Source organism: Grampus griseus (genome assembly GCF_964374135.1).
Source record: "Grampus griseus genome assembly, chromosome: 13".
Taxonomy (NCBI): domain Eukaryota; kingdom Metazoa; phylum Chordata; class Mammalia; order Artiodactyla; family Delphinidae; genus Grampus; species Grampus griseus.
This window is the reverse complement of record NC_139007.1, coordinates 41,902,732-41,924,554: the sequence shown is the minus strand read 5'-3', so window position 1 is coordinate 41,924,554 and position 21,823 is coordinate 41,902,732. Positions and strand designations below refer to the sequence as shown.

The following is a 21,823-nucleotide window of genomic DNA, read 5'->3' as shown; positions in this document are numbered from 1 at the left end:
TGCAGCTCTATTTACAATAGCCCAGAGATGGAAACAACCTAAGTGCCCATCATCGGATGAATGGATAAAGAAGATGTGGCACATATATACAGTGGAATATTACTCAGTCATAAAAAGAAACGCAATTGAGCTATTTGTAATGAGGCGGATAGACCTAGAGTCTGTCATACAGAGTGAAGTAAGTCAGAAAGAGAAAGACAAACACCGTATGCTAACACATATATATGGAATTTAAGAAAAAAAAATGTCATGAAGAACCTAGCGGTAAGACAGGAATAAAGACACAGACCTACTAGAGAACGGACTTTCCTAGAAATTTTCAAGCACTATATAAAACAACATGTCTGAAATAAGTGAGTTATTCATTCAGCTCACAGTGATTAAGAGCTGAGAGGAACCAGGCAAGGCATCAGTGATTCTGTCTGGAACAAACTCAGGTAGCCTCCACCCTGCTGGACCAGGAGGATAGCTCTGCTAGCAGCAGTCACTTGTGGAGTCTGCTGTTAGCCTGGAAGAAAGGAAGGTCCCCCAGATAATCACGCCCAGGAATCTCTACTGCTTCTCCTATCCCTCTAGCTTCAGGTTTTGAAATGTTTTGCTTACTGTCTTAGTTTGCTGAGTCTGCCATAACGTTATACCACAAACTGGGAGATTTAAACAACAGAAATTTATTTTCTTACCTTTCTGGAGCCTAGAAGTCTGGAATCAAGGTGCCATCAGGCTTGGTTTCTGGTGAGAGCTCACTTCCTGGATTGTAGATGGCCGCCTTCCTTCTGAGTCCTCACATGGCCTTTTTCCTGTGCACATGCAGAGAGAGAGAGAGAGAGATCTCATCCTCTTTTATAAAAACACCAGTTCTATCAGATTAAGGCCTTACCCTTACGATCTCACTTAACCTTTACTAGCCCCTTGTAAGCCCTACCTCCAAATACACTCATATTAGGCACAGAACTTCAACATATGAATTGGGATGGGGGAGGGGTGTTAACTGAGTTGGTAACACCTACCAGGGGAAGCATGTAAGCAGTAACTCTTTTTTTAATTAGGCAAAGTAATGTATAATAGCAAAAGAGAGCTTCTGGTAAAATTAGTAGTGTTATCACTCTGTATTAACCTCAGCCAAAAGCAAAAACAAACACAAAAATTTCATTAGCATTTCATTTTGATTGTACATTTTTATGAATGTGTCACAATTAATTTTTATTAGATATTTTGAAATATGGAGAATAGTACATTCAGCCCTCTATTGCCATCTTGTATTCCTTAGGTGTTCAGGGACACTTGATTGATTACCATTAATGTTTTTATTCTCTTATTTTAAAAAGGTACCTACTACCTCAGCCAAGTTGCTTTGTATGATATAAACAGGAATAGAATCCAGTCAAAGAGATAAAACAAGTAAACAGTAGTGTAATACAACTAAATGTTATCAAAACTCTTGGAGGGTTTAGAAGGAATGTTCACTCCTGGTGGGAAGTTCACAAGTGCATTCATGGAAGAGGTGACATTTGAGTTGAATCCTTAAGATTGAGGAAAATTCAAGCTGAGGCGATAGGATAAGTAAAGTCAAAAGACACAGGGTTCTTCTGGAAAGGGATATAGTCCTAGTTGGTGCTACTGGATAACAGGGAGCCACTGAAGATTTCAGAGCAGAAAAGATGCTCAATGAGAATTCTTCATCAACATTAATCTGGACATGGGCTATTGGATGGAGGATGCAGTAGGCAGCAGAGAGCCTGGAATCGGGGTAACTTATATCATGTATTGGTAATTGTCCAGGAACGAGTAAGAAGGGTCTAGATTTAGATGCTGGCCATGGTCTGGAAGGAAGAAAACAGACGCTGGGGTCATTGCAGAGATTCTATCAGATGACTTGCCCTGTTTTGGAGAGCAAGGATGACAGAGAAGTCAGAGGTGCTGCTGCTGTTTGGAGAAATGTATTACATCGTGGGAAAAAATCTTGGGTTCAAAGACCTTTTAACACAAGACCTACTAAATCAGTGGCTTTCAAGCTGAGGCTTCATGGAAATGCATTGCCTTGGGTATAACTTGGGGTGAGGGAGGCTGAGCAGCAAGAAGTGGGGGCTCTTCTTCCTTCAACCAGTGCATCTTTTTAATCTGTTTTATAGATGAATTCTACATGAGATTTCCCTGGGAAAAAAGGAATTCTCTGCCCTACAGTGTTTGAGAGCCATGGTGCTGGGGGCTTCCGAGTTGATATTCTAAATCATGACAGGTCTCCAAAATATTGCCCAAAATCTCATTCAAATCAGTGCTTCCTAGGCAGTTTCTCAGTGTTACATATACCTGCCTCTGGGCCAGTGCGTATTGCTGATTGCACAGAGCTGCTGGTGTTCTGAGCACCTCTGCTGCGGCTCCAAACACAAGCTAGAAATCACTGAACAACTGGTGCTCTCCTAAGAGATATTTTTATGCTTCCTGTTCCCTGTCTGAGGATATTTTTGGCCCTTTCCTAGGAAATTCCACTTTTGTCTCAGTTATTACCTGGGAGTGCTGAGGAAAAGGCAAAGGAGTTTTGGAAAGTTTTGGAGGGTGGTAGTGGGTTGAACCGATAACCGGTATCTTTCAGTCCTCATAGGAACAGTCAGATGTTTGTATGGTTCTTATTTTTCTAAACCAATGGTTTCATCATTATTAACATCATCTTATCCTAAACCTAAACAGTTACTCACCTGCACTCTGACCTAAAAAGACAGCTCTTAGTCTTACTTTTCCCTCCCTCAACACTGGATTACACCCACCTTTGGTCTTTCATCTCCAAGGGCCAAAATGCTTCCACTATGAGTGTTATGTCTATTAAAAGGGAGAAAATAAACATCTAAAACCATATTTGATTTTTTTTATTTGAATGAGAAAAGTGACACCTTAAGCATTTCACAGTGTCATTAAGGCAAGTTGCCACTTATTTTATTTTGCTTTATGACATATATTCAGAACACTGAGAACTGATCTTCTGATAAATTAGGAAAGCTTCCTATATATCTCAACCCAAGTTTAAAGAGCACAGCTTTCAAAAAGCTCTTGACATTGGACAAATGTTACTTACAACTGAAAAATATTGGAATTTCCAATGACTACTAACTCAGTTGAAAAACAATGTTAATACTTTAAAGCTTCCATGAGGGGATATGGGGATATATGTATACATGTAGCTGATTCACTTTGTTATACAGCAGCAACTAACACAACAATGGAAAGCAATAAAGATGTTTTAAAAAAAAGTACATTTTAAAAAAGTTAAATAAATAAAAATAAAGCTTCCATGATTTACAAGGTATATTCATACATATTTCCACCTTTATTCTTTTCAACTATATTACAAACCAGGCAGGCCACTGGTTATTAATCTAATTTATATAAATGTGGAGATGTTAAATACTTTGCCCAATGTTTCATAGCATGGAACCAGTATGAAACAGCAGGCAGCTTTATAGAATTCTAGACTGTTAGGATGGGAAGAGCCTAGAAAGCATCGTGCCACTAATATCATTGAAAGAGGAGGAAACTGGAGCCAGAAGTTAAGTCACTTCCTCGAGGTCCCACAACAAGTTTCTAGAACTGGAACCAGCCAAGTTTCCTGACTCTTAGAGCAGTCCTCTTGTCCTACTGAATGACAGCATGGATGCCATCACCAGAATAAATAATAGGGGTGAGGAACACCTGGTGATCTGTATGTTGGGATATTAAACAAGTTGGATCAGACAAGAGCATATCCACGTGTACCTTCCTGTTATGACTTATGTCACCATCTGTGCCTTAGTCCTAAATAATTTAACTACTAAAATATTAATTCTCTTGACCTTTTGGTCAGTATATTTATCCCAATTTTGAATTTAATTTATAACCACACTATTCATACCTCTTCTTTCATTTCAAGGATTTTTGCTTTGTCCCCATATGGCTATTGACCCCTTAAATTATGCTTTCAGCACCCATACTTAAAAAGAAAGCTTTCAAGTGCACTAAGATTTCAGAATTTCCGGTTAGAGTTTCCTGATGGTCATATAAAAATAAACAACACATCCTGGATCTTAAAAGGAAGAAAGAAAATAAGATCAATTTCAAAAATGAACAATGACACTTTTGTTTTAAAACAATTGAAGAACAAAGTTTAAAAATTCCCAGACCACATTATGTCTGCTTTTCCCCCTGCACAGTCATCATTCAGGTTTCCACATGACTGTAAGAAACTTCCCTATCATGTAGCAAAACAATTATAACATGAGAAATTAAAGAGGAAAATTAAATGTGTGCTGGCACCAAAGTGGTCTACTCTGGCAGTTGTACCCCGTTGTGACTGCCCCAACCTGCTTTAAAACAGTTCTGAGTTTCAGCATCTCCATTTTTATTTGTGGAGCTTTTTCACTGCTGATTTCAAAGTCAAGCCACCCCACTCTTGTAACAGCAAGTTTCTCAAAGGCAATCTACCAATTCCCAGCAGAACTGTAGTTAGTAAAATCCAGGGACTGCACCAGGAGTAGCATCTGCTTAGATGTGCCCTGAGTCTAATAGAGGATAAGAAATAAGGAAGATTTCAGGGGTTGGGGTAGCCCGCTGTGGTCAGCAAAATAAGAAGGTCTTTGGGAGGCAGAACAGTTCTAACCTGCTGCGCACTCAGTGGTTCACTTTCAGAATGGCAGGCACCATCATCCCTTGTTCTCTCCCGTGGTCTTGATGTGAGGAGGATGCTCAGTATGGTGAAAGTAATACCATATTTAAGGAAATATAAATATCTTTGTCAGATCAGAGTAATAATCTTTGGGGGAAAGGATAATACTCTTTGTACTGGGCTTAAAATCTCTGTGTTTTTTTAAAGGGCTGGGCTCTTCCTACTCTCAAACAGTATTGGTGATTATTTTGGCAGGTGAAGCACATTTTCCTTGTGACCTGTGTTTTGGGACCTGCAATATATCAAAATGTTCAGTGGAAATAAGCATTTTGTTGCTTTCTTTTCTGCAGAATATCTTTTTATCTGCTCTTCCATTCAGTTGTTTTGAAAGCTAACAAGTGTTGGACGCTTGTTTTAATTTTAAGACATTATATCATCATCTCAGATTATCTAAACTGTTGTGATTTTCCTTTGATTACGATCTCTCTTTTTGTAATCTGCTAACGTAAGTTCATCTAAAAAATGTGCTTTCTCCTCAAAGTCATAAGTCACCATGGATTTCCTTGGAACATAGTTCATATCGTCTAAGAAATTTACAAACTTTTTTTCTTTATATGCTATTCACTTGTTTTTTAACATATTTATTGAAGTATAATTGCTTTACAATGGGGTGTCAGTTTCTGCTGTACAACAAAGTGAATCAGATATACATATATCCCCATATCTCCTCCCACTTGCGTCTCCCTCCCACCCTCCCTATTTCACCCCTCTAGGTGGTCACAAAGCACCGAGCTGATCTCCCTGTGCTATGTGGCTGCTTCCCACTAGCTATCTATTTTATATTTGGTAGTGTGTATATGTCAATGACACTCTCTCACTTCATCCCAGCTTACCCTTCCCCCTGCCCGTGTCCTCAAGTCCATTCTCTACGTCTGCATCTTTATTCCTGTCCTGCCAGTAGGTTCTTCAGAACCATTTTTCTTTTTTTTTACATTCCATATATATGGTTAACATACGGTATTTGTTTTTCTCCTTCTGACTTACTTCACTCTGTATGACAGACTCTAGGTCTATCCACCTCGCTACAAATAACTCAATTTCATTCCTTTTTATGGCTGAGTAATATTCCATTGTATATATGTGCCACATCTTCTTTATCCATGCATCTGTCAGTGGACACTTAGGTTGCTTCCATGTCCTGGCTATTGTAAATAGAACTGGAGTGAACATTGTGGTACATGACTCTTTTTGAATTATGGTTTTCTCAGGGTATATGCCCAGTAGTGAGATTGCTGGGTCATATAGTAGTTCTATTTTTGGTTTTTTAAGGAACCTCCATACTGTTCTCCATAGTGACTGTATCAATTTACATTCCCACCAACAGTGAAAGAGGGTTCCCTTTTCTCCACACCCTCTCCAGCGTTTATTGTTTGTAGATTTTTTGAGGATCACCATTCTGACTGGTGTGAGGTGATACCTCTTCATAATTTTGATCTGCATTTCTCTAATGATTAGTGATATTGAGCATCCTTTCATGTGTTTCTTGGTAATATGTATATCTTCTTTAGAGAAATGTCTATTTAGGTCTTCTGCCCATTTTAGGATTGGCTTGTTTGTTTTTTTGATATGAGCTGCATGAGCTGCTTGCATATTTTGGAGATTAACCCTTTGCCTGTTGCTCCATTTGCAAACAGTTTCTCCCATTCTGAGGGCTGTCTTTTAATCCTGTTTATGGTTTCCTTTGCTGTGCAAAAGCTTTGAAGTTTCATTAGGTCCCATTTGTTTATTTTTGCTTTTATTTCCATTACCGTAGGAGTTGGATCAAAAAGTATCTTGCTGTGATTGATGTCATAGAATGTTCTGCCTATGTTTTCCTCTAAGAGTTTGATAGTGTCTGGCCTTACATTTAGGTCTTTAATCCATTTTGAGTTTATTTTTGTGTATGGTGTTAGGGAGTGTTCTAATTTCATTCTTTTACATGTAGCTGTCCAGTTTTCCCAGCACCACTTGTTGAAGAGGCTGTCTTTTCTCCATTGTATATCTTGCCTCCTTTATCAAAGCTAAGGTGACCACATGTGCGTGGGTTTATCTCTGAGCTTTCTATCTTGTTCCATTGATCTATATTTCTGTTTTTGTGCCAGTACCATACTGTCTTGATTACTGTAGCTTTGTAGTATAGTCTGAAGTCAGGGAGCCTGATTCCTCCAGCTCCGTTTTTCCTTCTCAAGATTGCTTTGGCTATTCCGATGTCTTTTGTGTTTCCATACAAATTGTGAAATTTTTTGTTCTAGTTTTGTGAAAAATGCCATTGGTAGTTTGATATGGATTGCATTGGATCTGTAGATTGCTTTGGGTAGCATAGTCATTTTCACAATGTTGATTCTTCCAATCCAAGAACATGGTATTTCTCTCCATCTGTTTGTATCACCTTAAATTTCTTTCATCAGTGTCTTATAGTTTTCTGAGTACAGGTCTTTTGTCTCCTTAGGTAGGTTTATTCCTAAGTATTTTATTCTTTTTGTTGCAGTGGTAAATGGGAGTGTTTCCTTAATTTCTCTTCTGGATTTTTCATCACTGGTGTATAGGAATGCAAGAGACTTCTGTGCATGAATTTTGTATCCTGCTACTTTACCAAATTCATTGATTAGCTCTAGTAGTTTTCTGGTAGCATCTTTAGGATTCTCTATGTATAGTATCATGTCATCTGCAAACGGTGACAGCTTTACTTCTTTTCTGATTTGGATTCCTTTTATTTCCCTTTCTTCTCTGATTGCTGTGGCTAAAACTTCCAAAACTATGTTGAATAATAGTGGTGAGAGTGGACAACCTTGTCTTTTTCCTTAACTTAGAGGAGATTGTTTCAGTTTTTCACCATTGAGAACGATGTTGGCTGTGGGTTTGTCATATATGGCCTTTATTATGTTGAGGTAAGTTCCCTCTATGCCTACTTTCTGGAGGGTTTTTATCATAAATTGATGTTGAATTTTGTCAAAAGCTTTTCTGCATCTATTGAGATGCTCATATGGTTTTTCTCCTTCAGTTTGTTATTTTGGTTTATCACATTGATTGATTTGCATATACTGAAGAATCCTTGCATTCCTGGGATAAACGCCACTTGATCATGGTGTATGATCCTTTTAATGTGCTGTTGGATTCTGTTTGCTAGTATTTTGTTGAGGATTTTTGTATGTATATTCATCAGTGATATTGGCCTGTAGTTTTCTTTGTGACATATTTGTCTGGTTTTGGTATCAGGGTGATGGTGGCCTCGTAGAATGAGTTGGGGAGTGTTCCTCCCTCTGCTATATTTTGGAAGAGTTTGAGAAGGATAGGTGTTAGCTCTTCTGTAAATGTTTGGTAGAATTTGCCTGTGAATCCATCTGGTCCTGGGCTTTTGTTTGTTAGAAGATTTTTAATCACAGTTTCAATTTCAGTGCTTGTGATTGGTCTGTTTATATTTTCTATTTCTTCCTGGTTCAGTCTTGGAAGGTTGTACTTTTCTAAGAATTTTTCCATTTCTTCCAGGTGGTCCATTTTATTGGCATAGAGTTGCTTGCAGTAATCTCTCATGATCCTTTGTATTTCTGCAGTGTCAGTTGTTACCTCTCCTTTTTCATTTCTAATTCTATTGATTTGAGTCTTCTCCCTTTTTTTCTTGATGAGTCTGGCTAATGGTTTATCAATTTTGTTTATCTTCTCAAAGAACCAGCTTTTAGTTTTATTGATCTTTGCTATTGTTTCCTTCATTTCTTTTTCATTTATTTCTGATTTGATTCTTATGATTTCTTTCCTTCTGCTAACTCTGGGGTTTTCTTTGTTCTTCTTTCTCTAATTGCTTTAGGTGTAAGGTTAGGTTATTTATCTGAGATGTTTCTTGTTTCTTAAGGTAGGATTGTATTGCTATAAGCTTCCCTCTTAGAACTGCTTTTGCTGCATCCCATAGGTTTTGGGACATGATATTTTCATTGTCATTTGTTTCTAGGCATTTTTAAATTTCCTTTTTGATTTCTTTAGTGATCTCTTGGTTATTTAGTAGTGTACTGTTTAGTCTTCATATGTTTGTATTTTTTTACAGACTTTTTCCTGTAATTGATACCTTGTCTCATAGCATTGTGGTCAGAAAAGATACTTGACACTATTTCAATTTTCTTAAATTTACCAAGGCTTGATTTGTGACCCAAGATATGATCTATCCTGGAGAATGTTTCATGAGCACTTGAGAAGAAAGTGTATTCTGTTGTTTCTGGATGGAATGTCCTATAAATATCAATTAAGTCCTTTTTTTAAAAGGAGAAAAAAATGAAAAAGCAGTTGAAGCTTTAAATGAGGGTAGATTTTTGCTCTATTTCAGCTGTTCAGTGACTGGGCTATTGACAGGAGAGTATTAAAAACCAAGTGCACCAGGTTCTTGCTTTAATTATTGATAGATTCTCAGTCAATTCAATCAATCTCGTAGCTACCGAGAGAGCCACACAACCAAGTATTCCTATTACCATTCTTTTGCTCATCTCACTTTGGGTAAAATGCATGAGCAGAATGAATGAGGATAAAAAAAATTCTCTTCTTACAGTTGAATGGCATTATCCCTATGCATAAATTATAACTTGGAAATTATTGTCAATTCCAAACTCCTAACTTTTAAGCCACATGATAGTCCCTTATGGGATCCTGGTGACCACAAAGAACTAATGAGGCTTCTAGGCATATCTAACACTTAGTTCAGGGATTAGGGCATGCCTCCAGTATTATCTACAATATGGGGACAGAGAGTGGTATCTCTGTGTTAGTATACTGTAAGCCAGAATGTTGCTGAAGATGTCACATGAGTTTAATCGCTGATATTAAACTAATCCTTCCAAAAAAGATCACAGAAAGTAGGAAAAAAGTCAGTCCATCTGGTGCCTTTTATTGAAGTAGATTACGGAGCGGGGGGGAGGATGCCTAGTTTGAGCAATAAAACAAAAGGACTATAAGTTTGAGTCTCTCTGCCTTATGGGAAGTGACTAAAAAATGCCCTGTTTTCCAGCCTTTAGGCTTCAGCCTTCTCCTTGAAGAAAACCGTGCAAAAATGCCACCTCCTCTGAAGAACCATTCTTGATCCATCCCCCACCCCCATGTTAAAAGTAATTTCCCCTTCCTCTTTACTCTCTCAGCATTTCTCTGTACCTCTCCTATACTATGATTCTTAGCACTTTCTACCATATATTATAGTAATTTACATATGCACCTTAAATGCCCCCACTAAACTCCTGGAGGCCAGCAGTGTCCGTGATTCATCTTCTGATTCCCCAAATTGACTGGCCAAGTGCCTTCAGTATAATACTTGCTCAAGAAAATAGTTCATGCATTCCTTATTTGTTGAATGCCTGCTTTGTGCCACACCCTAAACTGGGCCCTGGGTAAACAGTGCTACATGAAACAGAGAGACAGAATGAATAAATGACCATACCAAATACTGAAAGCCAGAATGGTGCTGATTTTTCTGTTTGTGGCATGTGTCCATTCTGACATAATCCTGTCATATACCTCTGATGAACAAGTCAGCATTCAGCGTGACATCAATAATGAACCATGACATCCCTAGGCTGTTCATTCCAGGAGCTCTGTGCTACGGGCGAGAATGCCTTTTAAGCTAAAAGCTTTGTCTTTCCCACTGTATATGGAAAAATTGACTATGCACTTTCATGGAGAAGGCCTAGCTAAGAAATGTTTATATTGGACCAAGCCCCATCTCTAAATCTGGGCTTGTTGCTGAATGGTATTTTGTTTCCTTGGATCAGGGAAGGGGTCTGGAAACATCTGTAACTAAAGTATTGTTTTAAAAGCAGCACAATTTTTCCCCCTCAAATTACCGATAACAAAATTACTTTAAATCAAACATTCTCAGCCTTCCTCATCCATTTCCTTTCATAAATGTGTATTATTTTGCTGTCATTAAAAACAGCAGTGCAGAGAATAGATCTATAGCACTTAAGGCATTGCCATCTCCTTTGCAGTCATTTTCTTTTCACTTTGTGTACTTTACCTTCACTTTTATAAACATGCTTTAACACAGTAAGTATCTAGATCAAAACAGTAATTTGGGCGCAAAATTTAAAAGCTATAAACAGATAATGTCAGGTTGTAAAGTGATTCTGAAACTACCCTTCAAAATTTTTACTAAAAGGAAAATGTGCAGGTTATTTATGCCATTTATCAACGTAAAATTGAATGAAATAAAGATTTAAATAGTATTTTACCAAAATCACAAAATAAAATTTTAGGGGAGGGAAGTTAGGGAGGAAAATTATAGGAAACAATCCCAAATAACATGAAAAGAATGGAAATTCTGTACCAACTTTGAATCTCATTCATGTTCTAAAAATAATAGAACTTAGGAACAGTTCATGATATTGTAGTTAAAATTTTGTTCATATAGATTTACCACTTGTTGGAAAAGTTTTTCTGTTATTGTTGTTTTAATTAGCTCCCCAAATTGAGGAGCTAAATGTTCAGGATGATAACTCATTTGCGTTGCTTTCTGTAAGCAGTTGGTGTTTGATATATTTGTTTATTTATGAACTGTTTGAAAATGGCCCTGTCATCAGAGACCCTGAACAGACCACCACTCTGAAATACTTCAGTCGTGGCCAGAAGATTCATTCTCCTGAGGCTTTTAGGTGCTTGACACATTGTAGAGATGTAAAATGTTTGTTTAATGAATTCTACTGCTCCCATTTTACAAATAAGAACACTTGGGGTAAGGGCTCACTGTCATTTGCCTCATAAAATTTGTCTTATAAAATATATCAAAATATATCAATATATAAAATATATCAAAACTTACAATCCTAAGTTTTGAACCAGTCACAAACCCTCTGTGGGATCTAGCCTCTCTCAGTGTTGAAGGGCAATGGTGTAAGTTTCATGGCCCAGTCAAAATTGTAGTGATGGTATTTTATTAGTACAATTTATAGGTCATAGTTTTCCTGTTAGGTGGGTCAAGCTGTCATACATTCTGCCCAACCAGACATCTGCTTCTGATTCATAAGGGAAACACCTGCATAACCGCTGCTGTATGTTACACAAAGGGGCATCCTTTCCTAAGGCCCATTGTCAGATCCCTCAAATGAAACAAGAGAGGTGTCAGGGATACAGCTGGATGTCATACAACCGGCTTCTAACAAGAGTTGACTTCTCTAATGAGTAATTACATTATTTGCTTCACAGTCTATTTCTATCTGCACTAAACAGAAACTGCTAAAACTTGAAACACCAGCTATAAATTATTATATTTAAATTACAAACAATTGCCATATGCCAAATCTAGTAATTACAGAGGGCCGAGGGACAAGGTTTCCCATCTCAGCTGAGCCACACAGAGCAAACCTGAGCAAGATTTAAAGTGTTCCCCCCTCACCTGCCCCCACTTCTCCATCCCATCCCACCCCCCTCCCTCACCCTCGTGCCTGGGGAGTGGTAGTCAGAGCTCTGGATGATGATGGCACTCACCCGTGAAATGAGGGCGATGGTACTACTGGAATAACTTTAATGAGATTCTTGATAAATCTGATAACCATGAGCAGAGTTGACCTTTACCCCAGATAAGCCTGGGAAAGGCAGAAGTGGACAGTGTGGGCCTGTTTGCAGCCCCAGAACAGCCCCCACCATTCTTAACATCACTTTTTTCATCATCATCAAGAAGTGTGGTTTAGTGGAAGGTGCACTAAGGGTGGCATTAACTTGCTCTATGTACGTGACTTTAGGTGAGTCCCTTACTTTTCTCGGTTGCAGTTTTCCAAACTTGAAATAAGAGGTTAGATGAAGGAACAACTAAGATCCTCGGCAGCTCTGGAATCCTGTGATCCTATAATACCAATGTATGTACAGTGCCATACATCCACTACATATTCATTAAGCACCTGCTGTGCAGGGCACTGAGGATACAGTGACAAAACAGATAAATCCAGATTCTGTTCTCTGGAAGCTAAGTCTTCTGAGGAAGAAAGACAATGAACCAGTAACTTCAGGGGTCATTGCTGAGCTGTGTTCCATAAAGGAAGACTTACAGCTTACTGAAAAGCTACCAGTTAAAACAGACACATCCAAAAGGAAGGGAGGAAACTAACAGCTATTGAACCCCTTCTCTACCCTTCCATTGGACTTTAACTGCACAATATTAGTTGATACTCACAACCACTCTAAGAGATAATATGGTGATCACTCCCATTTTTTTCAGAAAGAGAAACTGACACCTAGCGTTAAATAAGCCAGGCCAGGTTACCTAGTAGTAGAACTGGAACTGGAATCAAGACCTCATGCTTTCCACTGCTCCCAGTTGTCTCCAGAGGATGCCACTATAAGGAATTATGGCTCCTGTAAGAAACAGACTGTAGTGCACCACATCAATGCACATAGGAGATAAAACAGTGATGTCTAGAAGCTGGTGGTATCCTCAATGGAAGCATATATGGAGAAGAAATTGATTCACTCACTCAACAAATATGTACAAAACTGAATGGCTGCCAAGTATATGGTTGACAAATGGGGACTTGAACATGGATATACATGTGTGCACTTCTTAAAATGGCAAAGAATAGATTTTCAACATATTCTGACAATTTTGGGTGCAAATTCTAAAGAAAAACTACCTAAAGAGATGTGCTACAGAGTGTGGGGCGGAGGTGCGGGGGGAGGATTTGTAAGCTGTTGGAAGAATAAGGGACAAAAAGAGGGACAGAGAGAATACATTCGAAAAGAAAATTTCCCCCTACCTATGAAATGCTCTTAATCTTCTTGATTTAACAACTAACTGACTGCAATTATACTGAGAAACCTATCAAAACTGATACTTGAAAGGGATCCCACCCTTGAATACAAACTCGTTGTCTATTTAGATTCCCTAAAAATATGCTCCATCAACTGAACAGGGGAAATATGTCACTTTTCCCAGATTGTTATAAATTATGAAAGAAGAGTCCAAACATGTGAAGTGAAATCCATCTTTAGATGGTGCAGCTTCAGCCTCCAGATGAATAGAAGTCAAGTCGCTAGCTCTTTTCAGTCCATTACTGGCTACTCCAAACATATTTCTTGTAAGAAGCACTTATATCCATGTTCTTTCCTGACTGTGGCCCCTAATGGACCCACTTAAAAATCTGTTATAACCCTCAAATTAATATTTAGGATGATTACAGCTAAAAAAGACCTTTCCACTTCAACAGAGAATTGTTATCTCCCAAGAGTTGATTAAATGTATATGAAACGTTAAGCTGAGTTCAGGATGTTGGAGGAGATCATGGGTGTGGTTATGGTTTTGCTTGTTTTTAGAGGCTTATGCCTGAGGAAGGCTGAAGAATAGGGCTCTTTAAGGCAAAAAACGTGAAGGAGATGCACTGCTCTCCACCAACAAAGCAAGGAGTGGGGCCACAAGGAAGATGTGATTAAAAAACAGCTGGATATAGATAAACAAGGTCCTACTACATAGCACAGGGAATTATATTTAATACCCTGTAAACCATAATGGAAAGGAATATGAAAAAGCATACATATATGTGTGTGTGTATGTATGTATAACTGAATCGCTTTGCTGTACATCAGAAACACAACATTGTAAATCAACTCTACTTCCAAAACAAAATAACTGGATATAAATAATCCTAAACTTTTAGTCTAGTTCTAGCTCAATATACACAGTCACCGTAATTTCTGGTATCACATTTAATGATTTTCTAACAAAATTTGACTTTGCTTCTGTTTTAGTGTTCAAAACCATACTAATTAGTAAATTAACATTTTTTAATGAGCCTTCAAAGATTTGGTAAAGGCTATTTGATTCTTTGAAAGCGGCCTTGGCCTGGACTGTCTGAGAAAGTCAATCAGATGTCATTTTCTACATCTACTTCAAATGGGGACCATTTGAATCATCCCCAGATAAAGAGCTAGCAGGTCAATTATTTCATACTGCTGCTTGAGTACCTTCTCCTGCCACACCCCTGGGAATGAGGGTGTGTTGCTTACTCTCCACTTGCCCACTTATATTCCCCCCAGACCCTAGCTGTGCCTGCCTACCCACCTTGCTCTGCCTCCAGAGGCAGACCCCTGAAGACTCCTCACTCAGGCTCCCCTGCTGAGTCAGAAAGGAGAGTAGAGAGGTGGGGCAGTTCTGCCCTGCTCCCTCTCTGCCTCACCATTGCCTCTTGGGCAGAAGCTGTGACTCCCCATGCCTGCAGGTCCAATAGCAGCCTCTCCTTCACAGCTCTGGCCTCTCTGTAAGAGGCCAGAGTAAGAGCTTTCTCTGTTCCTTGGGCCCTAGGGGTGCTAGGCCTCTGTTCCCATGGCCTCTCCATTCCTTGCTGCATTAACCTCCCCATGCATCTGTAAACCATCCATCCATTCTCATGTCTTCCTTCTCTTCACTTGAATCCTCTAAAGTGACTTCTGTTTCTTACTGGGCTCCTGACTGACTGATTGACTAAATCAATGACAAGCCCTCTTTCAAAATTCATGGCCTTTTCCATTTCCTTTCTAGTGGGGTAACCCTTTCCAAAAGTACCTCCTGCAATTAGCTGTTGTAATTTACAAATTATTTTAGTTTCGTGTAAAGGAATAATGGAGAAGAGAATATACCCCCAAAAAACTAACCAAGTATAAGAACATAATCTTAAATTCCGTAAGGCAGCTTCATTTCGTTTGAATCACTGCACAGTCTTTTCCCGTTCCCCTTTTTCAGCTCCAGGCCAGCTGGAGAGGGCAACCTTTAGCTGAGTTTGTGGCTAAACATGTTCTGCCAGTTTAAAGCCAGAGATGCTTGGGGTTCCCACTATTGGCTGTCTTGGTCCCTGAGGAGGCAGGAGTCTGAGTTTGGACTCCAACTCCTCTCTTAGAACAGAAAACTAGCCTGTAAACCATCTCACATGGATTTTCACATTTTAGTTTCTCAGTCATTGGAAAATGGGAGTATTGTGCACTATTTTGAGACTCTTTTACCTCTGCCTTAAATTAGTAAGCCCCAACTAGAATAAATAAGCACCCTAAAAGTCCTCCAGATTGCACAGGTAGCCTAGGACATGTAGCTTTACTGATAGAATAAATTAAGTAGTAGAAATCAAATTAAGCAGTCATTTGAACATTTTAGAAGAACCTAAAAGCTGGTGTATGTTTTAACTGAGACACGTATACAGACACGTGAAAGGCTTCCACGTGGGATGAGGTAGCTACTAGCTGTACGATGAAAAACAAAGGAAGAACAAATTAAGTAAGGAATGTTCCTCTGCTTATTTTTTTTAACTGTGTGGAATGATACTGGTACATAAAATGAATAACAAGGAAGTTAGGGAAATTATACACAAGCAGCTGAATCTATTGTTATGACCACATTAGTCACTTCCTAGAGATGATGTTTTAGAGACCTTACCAGGTCTAGACATGGAAATCCAATAGCCAGCCAACCTACGTGGGATCTTTTGTCTTTCTTTCCTTCCTTCCTCCCTCCCCTCCCCTCCTTCCTTCCTCCCTTTCTTTCATTTTTTCTTTCTTTCTTTCTTTCTCTTTTTCTTTCTTTTTTTCTTTCTTTTCTTTCTTTCTTTCTCTTTCTCTCTCTTTCTCCCTTCCCTTTCTTCCTCTTTCTCTTCCTTTCTTTTTCTTTCTTTCTTTCTTTTTCTTTCTCTCTTTCTTTCTTTTTCTTTCTCATGAGCATTTGTATCCCCTCCATGTATCTTAAGAAATAAAATATTGCCAATATAGTTAAACCCATATATCCTCAATCTCATTCCTCTGCTTTACCCTTAAAAGGCCTGATTTCTTAGGTTCCCATTTATTTCTTTTACTTTTCTTTATATGCATGCAGCCCTACACAGTGTATAACAAAAAATTATTTTGCATGTTTTAAAATACAATATAAATATCATACTGTTTCTATACTGCAGCTTGCTTTTTTCCTTAATATTATTTTTTAAAGATCATTCATGATTGGAGATCTTCACTTGTGAGATTTGCCAAATTTCTCTCCAAAGTTTTTACATGATTTTCCCCCTCTTGGTTCGTTCTTTCCAGGTTCAAATCCATTTTTTCAACTAACATTTTCAGCATCTACTTGCTATTTGTTAATCACTCTGATAGGTGATAAGGATACAAAGATGAATAAGACACTCCCTGTTCTCAAGGAGCTCACAGTGATTTCAGGGAGGCTAGAGTGTAGATTAAAACTTGCAATAGCATGTTCCATGTGCTCTAATGAGGTGTGTGCAGAGTGCCACGTGAACGCAGAGGAAGAGCAACTGAGTCTGAGACCGAGGAAAGGATTCATAGGTGATGGTGAGGAGAAAGGCACCCCAAGACCCTTTGTGCAGTACATGCAAAGTCAAGTTGGTCAAGAGAATGGTATGTTGGGGGAGGAGGGAAACATGTAGTTTAATTAGAGCAGAGGGAGCTGAGGTTGAACCTGAAGAGAGTTAGGATTTTACTGTGAAATAGGAGGCTTGCATGTCATGCTAAGGAATTTTACTTACTCATGTATGCAATGAATGAAGAGCCACTGGGAGGTTTGAAGCAGAAAAGCAGTATGATAAGGTCTTTAAAAATTAATTCTGGTAATAAAGAATGGACTGGAAGGGAGAAAGCCTGGTGACCAAGAGAGTAGAGTAAACGTAATTATGATAATCCAGGAGAGAAACGCCAAGATTCTGACCTAAACAGTGGTATTAGGAACAAGGAGGAAGAGTCATCTTGGTAAATATCTCAGAGAAAGAGTGCAAACTCTATGAGGCAACAGTATACAAAGGGTGATAGGAGGTGGGATCAGTCTTACTCAGGTGGAGGCAATAAGGGGTGCATTGTGTACAGAGAATTTTAAAACAATAATAAAACTTACTAAACCACAGTCTGCTTTTTATTAGCACCGTGTGCCAGCAATTCTAAATAATGTCCATGACAAAATTCTCCTCCCTGAGAAATCTTCTGTTGTCTAAGTTCTAAGCAGTCGCTGTGGTAACTGTTGAGTTTTAATAATATAACAAATACGTAAGCTTCAACTTAGCACATTCCAGTTACTTAACCTTGATAAACATGGTATTCTACACAGAAGTTAATTTGGAGAACATCCAGTCCTATTGTCCACGTAGATAGAGATATTCATTTAGAGAGTAAATTTATAACAGATCAGAATTGTGTAAGGTCTTTTCTAACTTGAGACTCTAACCTCTGTGATACTTCATTTACCTCCATTTAAACCATAGATTTGAAATAAACAATGATAGCAAAGTGCTTGTAAAAAGGAAGAGATAAAACGTGAGTTCTTAAACTTTGTCATTCTATATGCAAACCATTCTCTGATCCTTGCAGAGTTCACTCTTTTGGAAGCATTTCCAAAAACTACATTAATGCAAAATACATTCATGTGATTTAAAAGCATTAATCCATTACTTTTTCCCTTTATGTTCCATAATCTTTATAATTAACTGAGATATAAAGAAAAAAACAGATTGGGGAGAGAATATTATAAGGTCAGTGTGGGATACATTTAACTCCATTTGCCTATAGAGCTGGAGAAGGACTTGTCTAACAAGTACTTGGAAACAAGAGTGTGGACTAAAAGAGTGAGATCCGGGTTATGTAGAGCGTTTGGGGAGTTACCAGAATATAAATGGAGGCTGAAACTGTGGCAGAGGTTGACCTCACCCAGCAAGAGTGTGTTGATAAAAAAGAGGGATACAGAGGTTATCTTGGGGTACACCTACAACACAGGGGCAGCAGAGGAAGAGGAACAACCTACCTTCCTTCCCCCCAAATGCTCCCCCCACGGATACTGAGAAAGAGAGGCAGGAGAAAAACCTAAAGTGGGAGTTGTCCTGCAGAGAGAAGAGAGAATTTCAAGGAGGGAATTTCAAAAATATTAAGTACTGGAATAAGAACAAGTAACACTGGAAAAGCAAAGCCACAAAGACATCACCCGACAGCTTTGTCAGGGCAGTTTCAGTGGCACCATGGAGACAGAAACTGGATGATGGATAGAGGCATAGGTTGGCATGAAGGAAGCGGAGCCAGTGTGATTGAGTTCTCACTCACCAAGCCTGGCTGGGCAAGAATGGAGGAAAATGAAAAAGAGGCAGAGCTGAAGGAAGGTGTTCTTAGAATCTGAACCTGGGGGAAGAAGTCAGGGCTTATCCAACACAAGACCCAGCACTTAACTGTACTCTGCTTCTTCTCATCCCTGTGGGTGCAAAGAGGTGGGTGGCATGTGAGGGAGGGAGGCTAGGTGATGGGACAGAGCCTGCTGGCCACAGGTGTGTAAGCCCCAGAGCACGGATAGAGGGCTAGTCTTTCCTAACAACAAGAGAAGCACTACCTCCTCTGAGGTGGGCAGAGGACATCAGGATGAGTCAAGATAAAGACAAATTTTGAGAAAGAGAAGAGAGATAGATAGTATGAGATTTTCTACCCAATGACCTCCATTTTCTCATCAAAAGAGGGAAGATTATCTCCTGAGAATAAATGGGTAGAGTAGAGATTTGGGATGCATTTCTCCTTTCCTACTAATTCACCATAGCATGTCTTCAGTGACGCATAGACCCACAAGGAAGAGCATAAAGAATGACAGGTACTGCCAGTCACATTTTGCTTTGCATCCTGAATGGTCCAGTGTGAAGGTAGCAATGAAGTACACAGGGCACCTCAAGACAGAAACAGGTACATCTACTAGCAATGGAAACTGACAGAATACCCTAACCAGAGAACTCGCCTCAGGCAGCACTGCTGCCTTCCCTGGGCATACTGAACAGAAGCCATAGTCAGTTTATAGACAATTAAACTTCCCAATTTCTTGTAAAAAGTAACGGTAATTTAGGCAGACATTTGCAATCCTGTGGGCTATTAAATGGTAATGATCAAATCAGAATATCTATAAGGAGCACTTAGCTCAGTGCCTGGTGTCTGTCAATAAATATTCGCGGTTATTATTCACAAAAACCAGTTGAAGAGGACAGAGATGCCTGTCATCTCACAACACTGATTCCTACTAAGCGGTTAAGGAGTCATATCAAAATCCCCTAAACCTTGTAACTCTGAAGTCATTCCTCTCTCCTTGCTCTTAAGGCTAGCCCTTGTGGTCCACATCTCTTCCTTTCTTGGAAATGTGTCCACGGCATTTGCCCCAGTAAATTAAATAAAACTGAGTCAGTTTTCAGATATAAAAAAAAAATCTTGCAGAGGCTGTGTTGTGTAACCATAGCCTGGAAGGCGAGGAGTGAAAAGCACAAGCCAGTTACATGAGGCAATGTGAGGAGGACCCGGAGCAGAAAGCCAGATGTTAGCAGATTTCTTTTTTTAAGAAAAATCAAAGGAAAAAAGGCACCGCTAAAGCCCCATTATGTTTTATAAGTGGCAATCACCACTATAAATGAGCAACTTATAAAGTGTTTTAAATAACTTTTCAAGGAGAAAATTAAAGAAATCTTCATCAGTATTAATGAACATAATCATCCTCCAATCCAACACTTCAAAAGGAAAATCTTTATGCCTTTAGGGCTCTAAACTTTTCTTGTTTGATCCTTTTAGTTTTACAACTAAAGAGAGCTATTTATTAGCAAGTGTGGTAAGTAATTCATCACAGCCTGAGTCTGTTGGTATCTAAAAGTCCAAATAAGCATTTGATCAAGTGCAGGGCTTGAGAACAGTTATCTGAGACCTTTGAGTGGAGCGCTGGTTTCCACGCCCAAGAGAATACCCAAAAGACCCATAAAGAGTGCTGAGGAATAGCCACATAAATGTAAAGTAAATGCCATGATAAATATCTCTCCACTCTACAAAATTAAAGGACCTGGCTTAACTGTGGACAAGATAGCAGTGCTGTGCTCCTCAGAATTCCTCGGGACCTAAATCATTGTCTCTAATTCATTTGGTGATTAAATTGAGGGCTGGAGTGTTTTGCAAGTTTGCCACGGAATGGCAGATAAAGTTCCCAAGCAATAAGCACAAAGGTAGCTCTAGGAGCCAACTAGGAGAAACCAGTACCATAGTTTGTGTTCAGCTGATACCCCAGCTTTATTTATGCCAATCCTAAGAAAAAATATCTCTGAACTGGATAAACCCCTGAGGAATGTTGAAACCACTTTCCTAATCAAGCTATGGTGAAATCACTGTCAAAATCTAAAAATTAACTTCGCCTATTGAAATGTGGGGAATTTCAATTACGCAAACAAGAGCTTAAAGAGACACAAGGGAGGGTACATGGGTAATTCTCTCTATATTCAAGTGAAGTCAATCAAGAATGCAACTTGCTAACTGTAACCCACTGCATAATGTGTTTTAACTTATTTTGGCACTTCCATTGTAGTTTTGTATATGAACAATCAAAACATGTTAAGTCCTACCAGAAAAAATACAGAGGCAAAGTTATCAATAGCTTAATTCGGGACTGCTTTCCATGTCAGATACTTTATCTGTTATTTTTATAGACACAGAAAAAAATAGCCTTTGAAATACCTACCCGTGTAATAAATTCATATGTTCTTAGAAGTCACTCCTCCTCAGCAAAGGCTAAATTGATATTTTTAAATAGATTAAATTGAACAATTGGTTCCTATTAGAAGGTCCCTGAATACTATCGGATTCTTAATTCTGCCCAAGTTTTAAGCAGATGGAAGTCAGCATTGCGTAAGATCCAGAGACTCTGAGTAAAGGCACAAAGCTTTAGCTCCTAAGTGAGCATAACATTCAATCTTAAGATGACTAAATTTTAAGGTGACTAATACACTAAAACAAAAAATGGAATTCACTAAAACTAAAACTAGAGCTGAAATCATTGTTGCCTGGAAACAAGAGAAAAGTGGATTGATTATACCCATACAAAAACCTAAGCAGAAAGATAATTGAATGTGGGCTGTTAAATTTGAAGAATACTAATTTGGAAGGTAGCAATGACTCTGGATACAAATGAATGAATTCAGAGAGATTTTTTTTTTAAAGCTTTCCACATTAAGCCTTAGTAAATTAAAGCAAAAGTTGATGAATCAAAATTTTACAAGTCTAATTCAGAAAGCAAGATGAGTCAATATTTGTAAAATGTTTGTAGATCCTTGGTTGAAGACACAATGCAAATATCTATTCCAATTTTAGGTCAAATCCTATTAGAATAGGCACAGGGCTGTGGCGTGTGCTCTCTATAATGAATTTTATTATAATTAATTCATTATTTTTGTTGGAATTGGAGATTAGAGT

At 38.6% G+C, this 21,823-nt stretch overlaps 1 protein-coding gene across 1 annotated transcript in view; it reads left to right on the top strand.

Annotated features, from left to right (window-relative positions):
- Positions 1–21,823, top strand: part of LAMA4 (laminin subunit alpha 4) — a 151,159-nt gene that overhangs the window by 12,214 nt on the left and 117,122 nt on the right. The window lies entirely within an intron of this gene.